Here is a 13,397-nt window from a genome sequence, read left to right as displayed (position 1 = left end):
ATGTTCTAAGTCTATGTTCGTTGTATCCCACGTTAAAAACTCCACCGTTCGCCATACAGCAAATTGTTTTGTAAACGTTCATTTGGAGTTTTTTAATTATGGATTAATCTTTCTTGTGTGTAAACTGCTATTTGTGGAACAACAGTGGTGCGTCCATACTTCTTAACTAACAGACGCTGAGTCCTACATAATACATTGTTTAAATAAGGCACTGAAATACTTCTTCCTTTATCATTATCTCCAATCGTATTTGTAAATTGTGAAAAGTGAAATAATTAAAATGACTGTACCCTTCTCTCTATGCTAGTATTAAATGAAGGGCTTATTTCAATAGTGGTACAAGTCCATTTTTGTTCATTTTGAGATGCAGAGTCTTAAAGTTAAATGAGCGCTGAAAAATCTTCAGTTGAGATACCAGAAATATTCAAGCATATGGCTTCTTGCTAGAGATGAACCTTTCTTTCTGTTTGTTTGGATCATTAATTTCAGAAGCATTGTAGGCAGGAAAGTGGAGGTAATGGACTTGTACCACTATTGAAATAAGCCCTTCAAATAAATGCACATGTTTTGTATAAGATCTGCTGTAACTTTTATGAAACGATTAAAAAGCCAGATACCATACGATGCAGTCGAAAATTCATTATAAACTGCATCGTTCGTATTTTTCTCGATAGTTTGCAGAATCACAGGTGCGCATTTTTGTACTGCCAACTTCATAAAATTGACGAGTTATTAGTTTAACACGTCTGCGGTGTTTCCAGTAGTGATTTTTTACTTTGCCATTTCATCGCGACTTCAGTTGTTACGCGGGGACCTTCGCTGCCGTATCAGCATGCCACAAACGGGTATCTACATCTAAATCGTACTCCGCAAGCCACCTAATGGTGTGCGGCGGAGGGTACTTTCGGTATATCAGCATAATTTATCTCATGTCTGTTGTTTTTGTTATCAGAATGAAATAACTTCTGTACGTTGTTTACACTATGTTCAACGTGTAAACTTGTGGAAGTCGTATGTAACACAAGTCAGAAAAAATTGCATATACACGTTTCTAGTGTGTTTTCATCGCAGTGGACATCTTCGGATAAGAAGTGAATCACTGAAGATGAGGCTGTGATTAGAAATGTAAATTAGCGACGTAAAAAAAAATCACTATTGGAAAGACAGCAGATGGCAGCAAAATAGTGCTCACCATTCATTCAGTCAACTACAGTGAAAGAAACGTACTTATGAGGCAGTTTTAATGAAGAACCGTCGTTACTGCACACAACATGTTGCTTAAAACACTACAGTATTGTATTACATGTACTCGTACTGCAAATAAGGAAATATTATTGCAGTTGCTGTTATGCTAACTTACATTCTCCATAGATAAGTAGCATTTCTACCTTACCATCGTTCGTGTATATTTTATTCACACAAGACTTTAAGTGAAGATGGTTCATTGAATGATCATGTTTTCATCCGTTTACCGTCAGCTTCAGTAAGTGGACTTGGTATGCTATCCCGGGTGATTGTACTGTGTGTACTGTGTGTTAGTACACGACAGTCAAAGGCAATTTTGTGTTCCGGTTTTAATAACGTCATGTCCTCGTGAATGGTGAACTTTGACACGCTTTGGTACTGTTCTTGAGGAGAGGAAGTTGGCTACAGAATGAAAAATGAAGGGCTCAGCTAAAAAAAAAAAGAAAAAAGAACTACAAAAGAAAGACATACTGCAGTTCATATCGACCCCTTCTCGTACACCACATCATCAGCAATCAACCGCAGGTTTTCGCCCACCCTCTCCGTGAGATCATTATCTGCATAGGAAACAATAGCTGCCCATTGCACTTCCCTGGGGATCTCATGACGGTACCCCTGTCTCTGATGAACACTTGTCGAGTACACGCTGCGTTCTCTTACGTAAGAGGTCTTCGAGCCATCCACATTTCTGGGAACCTAACCCGTACACTCGTACCTTCGTGAACAACTTGCAGTGTAAGACAATGAATTTGAATAGTCTAATTAAATCGATATCCCGTATAATTAACGAAGTAGTTAAGTTTACAACTCACCACTGATACGTGTGAATACACATTGAGGTGACTAAAGTCATTGAATTCCTCCAAATATCGTGTCGGGCATCCTTTTGACCGATGCCGCGCAGCAACTCGTGGTAGCATGGAGTCAACGATTCACTGGAAGTCTGCTGCAGAAATGCTGAACCATCCTGCTCCCATAGTCTTTCATAATTGCCAAAGTGTTGGCAGGGCAAGATTTTATGCACGAGCTGACCTCTCGATTATGACCATAAATGTTCGATGTGATTAATGTCGGACCATTTGGTTAGCCAAATCATTCGCTACAATCACAATGAGATTTAAAAAAAAAAATGTGTTGAAATCTTAAGGGACTTAACTGCTAAGGTCATCAGACCCTAAGCTTACACGCTACTTAACCTAAATTATCCTAAGGACAAACACACACACCCATGCCCGAGGGAGGACTTCAGCCTCCGCCGGGACCAGCCGCACAACCCATGACTGCTTCTCCTCAGACCGTTCTGCTAATCCTGTGCGGCTGAGATTTTCACTCTGCAGCGTAGTGTGCGCTGATTTGAAGCTTCTTGGCTGACTAAAACTGTGTGCCGGACCGAGACTCGAACTCGGGACCTTTGCCTTTCGCCGTTAAGTGCTCTACCGACTGAGCTACCCAAGCACGACTCGCGACCCATCCTCACAGCTTCAAATCTGCCAGTACCTCGTCTGCTATCTTCCAGGAGTGCTAGTTCTGCAAGGTTCTCAGAAGAGCAACTGTGAAGTTTGGAAGATAGGAGACGAGGTCCTGGCAGATTTGAAGCTGTGAGAACGGGTTGTGAGTTGTGCTTGGGTAACACTTATCCGCGAAAGGCAAAGGTCCCGAGTTCGTGTCTCAGTGGGGCACACAGTTTTAGTCTGCCAGGAAATTTCATTCGCTGCAATGTTTTTCAAACCAATTACGAACGACTGTTACCCTGTGAATAGCGCACTGTCATCCAAAAAAATATAGTCCATCGATTGCAGCAAATAGTTTCCAAGTAACACACTTCAGGCCACGAGTGTCCTACCGGGACCATCCGACCACCGTGTCATCCTCATCCTCAGTGGAGGATGCGGATTGGAGGGGCGTGGGGTCAGCACACTTCTCTCCCGGTCGTTATGATGGCATTCTTGACCGAAGCCGCTACTATTCGGGCGAGTAGCTCCTCAACTGGCATCACGAGGCTGAGTGCACCCCGAAAAATGGCAACAGCGCATGGCGGCCCGGATGGTCACCCATCCAAGTGCCGACCACGCCTGGCAGCGCTTAACTTCGGTGATCTCACGGGAACCGGTGTATCCACTACGGCAAGGCCGTTGCCTAAATAGTTTCAGGTTAGTCAAACGTAACTATTTGCAGTCAACGAACGGTTCAGTTGGACCAGATGACCCACTAGATTCCATGTAAACAGGGAGCCCAGCGTTATGGACTCACCGCCAGATTGCACAGTGCCTTGCTCACAACTTGGCTCATTGGCTTTGTGGAGCATGTGCCACACTCGATCTCTACCATCAGCTCTTACCGACTGTAGTCGGGATTCATCTGACCAGGCCCCGGTTTTCCAGTCGTCTAGGGTCCAATTGATAAGAGTCCACGAGAGGCGCTGAAGTCGTGCTGTTAGCAAAGGCACTCAGGTTGGTCGTCTGCTGCCATAGCCCATTAACGACAGGTTTCGCAGCACTGTGCTAACAAATACTTCCGTCGTAAGTCCCACATTGATTTCTGACGTTACTTCATGCAGTGTTGCTTGTCTGTCAGGACTGACAACTCTAGGAAAACGTCACTGCTATCGGTCGTTAAGTGAATGCCGTCGGGGAGAGGTAATGCCTGAAATTTCGTATTCTCGGCTTTCTCTTCAAACCGTGGATCTCGGAATATTGAATTCCCTGACCATTTCCGAAATGAAGTATCCCATTCATCTAACTCGAACTAGCATTCCACGTTCACACTCTCTTGACTCCCATCATCGGGCCATTACCACGTTGTCAACCTATTCAAATGAACCACCTGAGCAGAAATGACAGCTCCGCCCATTTATACCTTGTGTGCGTGATATTACCGCTATTTGGATACGTGCATATTGCTACTCCATATGACTGAGTGTATTGCTTTTTCATTCCAGCTTCACGATCTCAAGATTTCGTCCGACGTCGAAGGAAACACCTTTGGCGAAATACACTGAAGTACCAAAGCAATTGGCGCACCTACCCGCGAGCACACGGGCGGAACTGCCCAAGTGAAATGAAATGTCGTGTGGCTAGGGCCTCCCGTCGGGTAGACTGGTCACTAGGTGCAAGTCTTTTGAGCTGACGCCACTTCAGCGACAGCCGGCCGTTGTGGCCGTGCGGTTCTAGGCGCTTCAGTCTGGAACCGCGTGACCGCTACGGTCGCTGGTTCGAATCCTGCCTGGGGAATGGATGTGTGTTATGTCCTTAGGTTAGTTAGTTTTAAGTAGTTCTAAGTTGTAGGGGATTGATGACCTCAGATGTTAAGTCCCATAGTGCTCAGAGCCATTTGAACCATTTTGAACTTCAGCGACTTGAGCGTCGATGTGCATAAGATGATTATGATAAAGACAACATAACACCCTGTCCGTGAACGTCTCCTACTCAGCAGGGCCACTTGGCTTGACAGTCCGTCGCTCTGACCACTGAGCTATCGGGGCGGACACAGCCCAAGTGCACCAATATGACGTGGCATGGACTCGACTAATGTCTGAAGTAGTGCTGGAGGGAATTAACACCATCAGTCCCGCTGGTCTGTCCATAAATCCGTAAGCGTTCGACGTGGTGGAGATGTCTTCTGAACAGCACATTGCAACGCATCTCAGATATGCTCAGTAATCTTTATGTCTCGTGGGTTTGGTGGCCAACAGACGTCTTTAAACTCAGAAGAGCCACTCTATAGCAATTCTGGACGTGTGGGGTGCCGCATTGTCCTGCTGGAACTACCCAAGTCCGTCGGGATACACACTGGACAGCGATCGACATGAGTGGATGCAAGCGATCAGACAGATGCTTACATACGTGTCATCTGTCAGAGTCGTATCTAGATGTCTAGTGGTATCAGGGGTCCCATATCACTCCAACTGCACACACCTCACACCATTACAGAGCCCCCATCAGCTTGAACAGTCCCCTGCTGACATGCAGGGTCGACGGGGTTGGGGGTTGTTCGGGGAAGGAGACCAGACAGCGAGGTCATCAGTCTCATCGGATTAGGGAAGGAAGTCGGCCGTGCCCTTTCAGAGGAACCATCCCGGCATTTGCCTTGAGTGATTTAGGGAAATCATGGAAAACCTAAGTGAGGATGGCCGGACGCGGGATCGAACCGTCGTCCTCCCGAATGCGAGTCCAGTGTCTAACCACTGCGCCACCTCGCTCGGTCAGGGTCGACGGATTCATGAGGTTGGCTCCATACCCGTACACGTCCATCCGCTCGAAACAATTTGAAACGAGACTCCTCCGACCAGGCAACATCTTTCCAGTCATCAATAGTGAAATGTCGGTGTTAACGGGCCCGGGAGAGGCGTAAAGCATTGTGTCCTGCAGTCATGAAGGGTACAAGTGTGGGCCTTCGGCTCCGAAAGTCCATATCGCTGATGTTTCGTTGAATGGTTTGCACGCTGACACTTGTTGATGGCTCAGAACTGAAATCAGCAGCAATTTGCGGAAGGGTTGCATGTCTGTAACATTGAACGATTCTCTTCACTCGTCATTGGTCCCGTTCTTGCGAGGATCTCTTCTGGCCGCAGCGATGTAGGAGATTTGATGTTTTACCGGATTCCTGATATTCACAGTACGCTCGTGAAATGGTCGTATGGCAAAATCCCCACTTCATCGCTACCTCGGAGGTGCTGTGTCCCATCGCTCATGCGCCGACTGTAACGACACGTTCAAACTCAATTAATCTTGATATCCAGCCACTGTTACAGCTGTAACCTATCTAACAACTGCGCCAGACACTTGTTGTCTTATACAGGGTGTTACAAAAAGGTGCGGCCAAACTTTCAGGAAACATTCCTCACACACAAAGAAAGAAAATATGTTATGTGGACATGTGTCCGGAAACGTTTACTTTCCATGTTAGAGCTCATTTTATTACTTCTCTTCAAATCACATTAACCATGGAATGGAAAAACACAGCAACAGAACGTACCAGCGTGACTTCAAACACTTTGTTACAGGAAATGTTCAAAATGTCCTCCGTTAGCGAGGAAACATGCATCCACCCTCCGTCGCATTGAATCCCTGATCCGCTGATGCAGCCCTGGAGAATGGCGTATTGTATCACAGCCGTCCACAATACGAGCACAAAGAGTCTCTACGTTTGGTACCAGGTTTGCGTAGACAAGAGCTTTCAAATGCCCCCATAAATGAAAGTCAAGAGGGTTGAGGTCAGGAGAGCGTGGAGGACATGGAATTGGTCCGCCTCTACCAATCCATCGGTCACCGAATCTGTTGTTGAGAAGCGTACGAACACTTCGACTGAAATGTGCAGGAGCTCCATCGTGCATGAAACACATGTTTTGTCGTACTTGTAAAGGCACATGTTTAGCAGCACAGGTAGAATATCACGTATGAAATCATGATAACGTGCTCCATTGAGCGTAAGTGGAAGAACATGGGCCCCAATCATGACATCACCAACAATGCCTGCCCAAACGTTCACAGAAAATCTGTGTTGATGACGTGATTGCACAATTGCGTGCGGATTCTCGTCAGTCCACACATGTTGATTGTGAAAATTTGCAATTTGATCACGTTGGAATGAAGCCTCACCCGTAAAGAGAACATTTGCACTGAAATGAGGATTGACACATTATTGGATGAACGATTCGCAGAAGTGTACCCGTGGAGGGCAATCAGCTGCTGATAGTGCCTGCACACGCTGTACATGCTACGGAAACAACTGGTTCTCCCGTAGCACTCTCCATACAGTGACGTGGTCAACGTTACCTTGTACAGCAGCAACTTCTCTGACGCTGACATTAGGGTTATCGTCAACTGTACGAAGAATTGCCTCGTCCATTGCAGGTGTCCTCGTCGTTCTAGGTCTTCCCCAGTCGCGAGTCATAGGCTGGAATGTTCCGTGCTCCCTAAGACGCCGATCAATTGCTTCGAACGTCCTCCTGTCGGGACACCTTCGTTCTGGAAATCTGTCTCGATACAAACGTACCGCGCCACGGCTATTGCCCCGTGCTAATCCATACATCAAATGGGCATCTGACGACTCCGCATTTGTAAACATTGCACTGACTGCAAAACCACGTTCGTGATGAACACTAACCTGTTGATGCTATGTACTGATGTGCTTGATGCTAGTACTGTAGAGCAATGAGTCGCATGTCAACACAAGCACCGAAGTCAACATAACCTTCCTTCAATTAGGCCAACTGGCAGTGAATCGAGGAAGTACAGTACATACTGACGAATCAAAAATGAGCTCTAACATAGAAATTAAGCGTTTCCGGACACATGTCCACATAACAATTTTTCTTTATTTGTGTGTGAGGAATGTTTCCTGAAAGTTTGTCCGTACCATTTTGTAACACCCTGTATAGCCGTTGCCGACGGCAGCGTCATCTTCTGCCTGTTTACATATCTCTGTATTTGAATACGCACGCTTATACCAGTTTCCTTGGAGATTCAGTGTATAATCATCTTGCCTAACTCCTTTCTCAGTTCTGAACTTTTCACTCTCTTCACCTAACTGCCTCATGCTCTCAGTAAGAGGGTATGCGTGTTCTCCACGGACTCGCGCAGGACCTGAGCATGTGGCGCGATGTGCGTGCTCTGCTCCCAAACACCGGGCCACGAGGGAAGGGAGGCTTGACAAATGGCCGCCCTTGTACAGCTGAGGAGCGCGCCTGATGGCCGCCATCAAACTTAGCTCGTCCTCACTCGCCCCGGCGCGGTCGCCACTCTTCTTCATCAGCCCCCGGCGCCTCCAGCCGGGACACGTTGCCGGGCCCGAGGTCAGAACGCGTGACCTCCGAACTCCAGAGGGCCGCTTCGAATCTTCGGTCAACCCGTCTGACTGATAGCTCGCCGAGGAGGCTCTTCATTAACACGGCGTAAATCACGCACTGGACCGCAGGCTGCGTGCGTCTCGTCCTTTAATCGGCGCGGACCGGAACACCTGTTAAGGTCGGCTACGTATTTGGGACGCTTCGTAGCTTTTCTGTATCATGATGACCAACTCGTAAGCGGAAGAAACGTGTGTGAACCTTCGCATTCACACAAAGCAATGAATAATAGACACCATGGTGTTGATGTTGTGCTATGAGTCCGTGACTGGTTGGATGCAGCTGTTCACATTCATCTGTCGTACACAAAATGGCTCTGAGCACTATGGGACAACTGCTGTGGTCATCAGTCCCCTAGACTTAGAACTACTTAAACGTAACTAACCTAAGGACATCACACACATCCATGCCCGATACAGGATTCGAACCTGCGACCGTAGCAGTCCCGCGGTTCCGGACAACAGCGCCTAGAACCGCAGGGCCACCGCGGCCGGCTGTCGTACACAAGTATGGTTCAAATGGCTCTGAGCACTATGGGACTCAACTGCTGATGTCATTAGTCCCCTAGAACTTAGAACTAGTTAAACCTAACTAACCTAAGGACATCTCAAACATCCATGCCCGAGGCAGGATTCGAACCTGCGACCGTAGCGGTCTTGCGGTTCCATACTGCAGCGCCTTTAACAGGTACGGCCACTTCGGCCGGCTACACAAGTATCTCCTAAATCTACATCCAAATACACAGATGAGATGAGTTAAATCCAGCCCAGTCGTCAAATATGGGGTGTATAGGAAACACGCTTTCTCGGATCGCTAGGCAACATTCAAACAAATAGTATTAAAGATTTTTATTGAAAATGAAAAAATACAATCTACATCTACATGATTACTCTGCAATTCACATTTAACTTTGTGTTACGCAGATGTGTCACAGGGTATGGGCGACAGACAAAATAACAAATCTGAATGAGATTTTGAGCCGGCCGCGGAGGCCGAGCGGTTCAAGGCGCTACAGTCAGGAACCACGTGACCGCAATGGTCGCAGGTTCGAATCCTGCCTCGGGCATGGATATCTGTGCTGTCCTTAAGTTAGTTTCACGGGCAAGTACTCTAACATCGGAGCTACCCAAGCACGACTCACGCCTCTTCTTCACAGCTTTAGTTGCGAATGCGAAAATATTTTGTTGAGCCCAACCTACATAGGTAGGAATCATCATCAAAATAAAATAAGAGAAATCAGAGCTCGAACAGAAAGGTTTCGGTGTTCGTTTTTCCCGCGCGCTGTTCGGGAGTGGAATGTTAGGGAGATAGTATGATTGTGGTTCGATGAACCCTCTGCCAAGCACTTAAATGTGAATTGCAGAGTAATCATGTAGATGTAGATGTACCTCGTCTCCTACCTTCCAAACTTCACAGAAGCTCTCCTGAAAAGTTTCATATCAGCGCACACTCCGCTGCAATCTCATTCTGGAAACATCCTCCAGGCCGTGGCTAAGCCATGTGTCGGCAATATCCTTTCTTCCAGGAGTGCTAGTTCTGCAAGGTTCGCAGGAGAGCTTCTGTAAAGTTTGGAAGGTAGGAGACGAGGTACTGGTGGAACTAAAGCTGTGAACAGGGGGCGTGAGTCGTGCTTGGGTAGCTCAGGTGGTACAGTACTTGCCCACGAAATGCAAAGGGCCCGAGTTCGAGTCTCGGCCCCGCACACACTTTTATTTTGCCATGAAATTTCAAAATAAGAAGTTTCTTCAGTATAATAATGCCCAAGTCCGTATTACACAGACATTACAGGCAAGTGATTAGAGTCGATGCTTCTATCCAATTTGCTAGTTTTGAAGCTCCTGTAGCAATTGCGCTTACACAGCTGGTGATAGTTTCGCGTGCACAAGGTTAAAAGGTAAAAAGCGTTAGGGAGAGCTGTCGTTTGTACTCAGGTGATTCATATGAAAAGATTTCGTATGTGATTATGGCCGCAGGACGGGAATTGGCAGGCTTTAAATACGGAATGGGAGCTGGAGCGAGGCAAATGGAACATTCCGTTTCGGAAATCGTTAGGGAATTCAGTATTATAAGAATTTTTAACATGTTGCAGCCGTGTCAGCAATAGTGATAACTTAATACGTCAAAGATCCGCCTCAGTTGCGAAAAGTTACTGGTCTTTACCCAGGTTTCAGCCAGAGTAATCTAGCCTTCTTCAGAAGCATAAAATAAACTAATACATGCCAGAATAAGGCACGGTCAAACATAAAAAGCTAAAGTACCGTGGTAGCATCTCAAGCTACGTTACTCAGCTGAGGAACGGTCCCGGCCCCACTACATGGAAAGCGGTCGGTTAGCCGTGGACGCTGCGTTGGAGCTCAAGGCCAGTAACTTTTCGCAGCTGAGGCGGATCTTTGACGTATGAATTCAATATTCCTAGATTCAAAGTGTCAAGATTATTCCCTGAACACAAATCTCGGGCATTACCACTCAACCACTAAAGACCTTCACATAACGACAGAGAGCAGCGGCGTTAGCAATGAGTTGTCAGTGCTAACAGACAAGCAACACTCCATGAAATAACTGCAGAAATCTGTGTGGGACGTACTACGAATCTATACGTTAGGCTCGTCGCTCGAATTTTGGCGTTAATGCGATATATCACCAGACGACCATACCGGTTGAACCCCAAACGACTGGAAAACCGTAGCTTGGTCATACGAGTCCCGATTTCTATTGGTAAGAATTGGTGGAAGGTTTCAAATGTTACGCAGACCACACAAACCCACGGACCCAAGCTGCCAATAAGGCACTGTGAAAGCTGGTGATGACTCCATAACGGATTGGGCTGTGTTTGTATGTTCGCGGCAAAACAATCGGTCTGCATATGCTGGTCCCCGAAAATCGTCCTGCAGTCAGCCGCAAATGTCGGTCGTCGAAATTTTCTCAACGCCGCATCGTGGAAAGAACGTCGCCTTCGCCCTGGGGAATCGCATTTGTAATAAACATATATTTTATTACGAATGCCGCACAAAACGAAAAATTAACAAAGAATAACTCTGCCTCCACAAAATTCTTTGGAGACAACAACAGCCACACTCTATGCTTGGTTTATATTGTGTAAAGTACGCTACCGGCCATTAAAATTGCTACACTACGAAAATGAAGTGCTACAGACGCGAAATTTAACCGACAGGAGGAAGATGCTCTGATATGCAAATGATTAGCTTTTCAGAGCATTCACACAAGGTTGGCCCCGGTGGCGACATCTACAACCTGCTGACATTAGGAAAGTTTCCAACCCATTTCTCTTACACAAACAGCAGTTGACCGGCGTTGCCTGGTGAAACGTTGTAGTGATGCCTCGTGTAAGGAGGAGAAATGCGTACCATCACGTTTCCCACATTGATAAAGGTCGGATTGTAGCCTATTGCGATTGCGGTTTATCGTATCGCGACATTGCTGATCGCGTTGGTCGAGATCCAATGACTGTTAGCAGAATATGGAATCGGTGGGTTCGGGAGGGTAATATGGAACGCCGTGCGGGATCCCAACGGCCTCGTATCACTAGCAGTCGAGATGACAGGCATCTTATCCGCATGGCTGTAACGGATCGTGCAGCCACGTCTCGATCCCTGGATCAACAGATGGGGACGTTTGGAAGACAACAACCATCTGCACGAACAGTTCGACGACGTTTGCAACAGCATGGACTATCAGCTCGGGGACCATGTCTGCGGTTACCCTTGACCCTACACCACAGACCGAGAGCAGCGGCGTTAGCAATGCGTTGTCAGTGCTAACAGACAAGCAACACTCCATGAAATAACTGCAGAAATCTGTGTGGGACGTACTACGAACCTATACGTTAGGCTAGGCGCTCGAATTTTGGCGTTAATGCGATATATCACCAGACGACCATACCGGTTGGACCCCAAACGACCTACGCAACGACGAACCTGGGTGCACGAATGGCAAAACGTCATTTTTTCGGATGAATCCATGTTCTGTTTACAGGATCATGATGGTCGCATACGTGTTTGGCAACATCGCGGTGAACGCACATTGGAAGCATGTATTTGTCATCGGCATACTAGCGTGTCAGATATGGGGTGCCATTGGTTACACGTCTCGGTTACCTTTTGTGCGCATTGACGGTACTTTGAACAGTGGACGTTACATTCCAGATATGTTACGACCCGTGGCTCTACCCTTCATTCGATCCCTGCGCAACCATACATTTCAGCAGGATAATGCACGTCCGCATGTTGCAGGTTCTGTACGGGCATTTCTGGATATAGAAAACGTTTGACTCCTGTCCTGGCCAGCACATTCTCCAGATCTCTCACCAATTGAAAACGTCTGGTCAATGGTGGCCGAGCAAGTAGCTCGTCACAATACGCCAGTCACTACTCTTGATGAACTGTGGGATCGTGTTGAAGCTGCATGGGCAGCTATACCTGTACTCGCCATCCAAGCTCTGTTTGACTCAATGTCCAGGAGTATCAAGGCCGCTATTACGGCCAGAGGTGGTTGTTCTGGGTACTGATTTCTCAGGATCTATGCACCCAAATTGCGTGAATATGTAATCACATGTCAGTTCTAGTATAATACATTTGTTCAATGAATACCCGTTTAGTATTTACATTTCTTCTTGGTTTAGGAATTTTAATGGCCAGTAGTGTATGTGGGAGTCGCGATCTGTGGATAAGTGCCTGTTTCACTTGACATTGAACGATACTGAAAAGTATACATTATGTTTGCCAGAGCAGTGCCTGCCACAAGAGTAAAAACAGTGAGTAATAACATCAAATTAATTTTACAATTTTAATATTCTTCCCACATACAGTGCTCACTTTTTTGTCTCTATGTTTGCCACAGATGCACGACCCCCACAATGGTTCAAAAAGCTCTAAGCACTATGGGACTTAACATATGAGGTCATCAGTCACCTACACTTAGAACTACTTAAGCCTAACTAACCTAAGGACACCACACACATCCATGCCCGAGGCAGGATTCAAACCTGCGACCATAGCAGCAGCGCGGTTCCGGACTGAAGCGCCTAGAACCACTCGACCACAGCGGCCGGCACCCCCGCAGTATTCCAAACTAAACTGTTTCATTTGATGATGAATCTCCAGGCGATTCGAAACCGGCCATGAAAAACTAAAAATTGAAGAAGAAACGGCGATTGGTTGCAGTAATTCCTGAAACCTCTAATCGCATTTGAATTTACGAATCATTTCAGTGATAGCCGTCGGTTGAGCGAGTCTACCGGTAAGGAATCTGGTAGCACGCTTCTGAATTTCTTCAGTGTGTTCCTTCAATC

The 13,397-nt window shown here is 46.7% G+C and overlaps 1 pseudogene; it reads right to left on the bottom strand.

Annotated features, from left to right (window-relative positions):
• Positions 1-3,264: 3,264 nt before the first annotated feature.
• Positions 3,265-3,382, bottom strand: LOC126428548 (5S ribosomal RNA; annotated as a pseudogene).
• Positions 3,383-13,397: the final 10,015 nt, after the last annotated feature.

This window comes from Schistocerca serialis, chromosome 12 (assembly GCF_023864345.2).
Source record: "Schistocerca serialis cubense isolate TAMUIC-IGC-003099 chromosome 12, iqSchSeri2.2, whole genome shotgun sequence".
In the NCBI taxonomy this organism is placed as follows: Eukaryota; Metazoa; Arthropoda; class Insecta; order Orthoptera; family Acrididae; genus Schistocerca; species Schistocerca serialis.
Note: the sequence above shows the minus strand (reverse complement) of the source record. Positions and strands in the feature narration are given on the sequence as shown.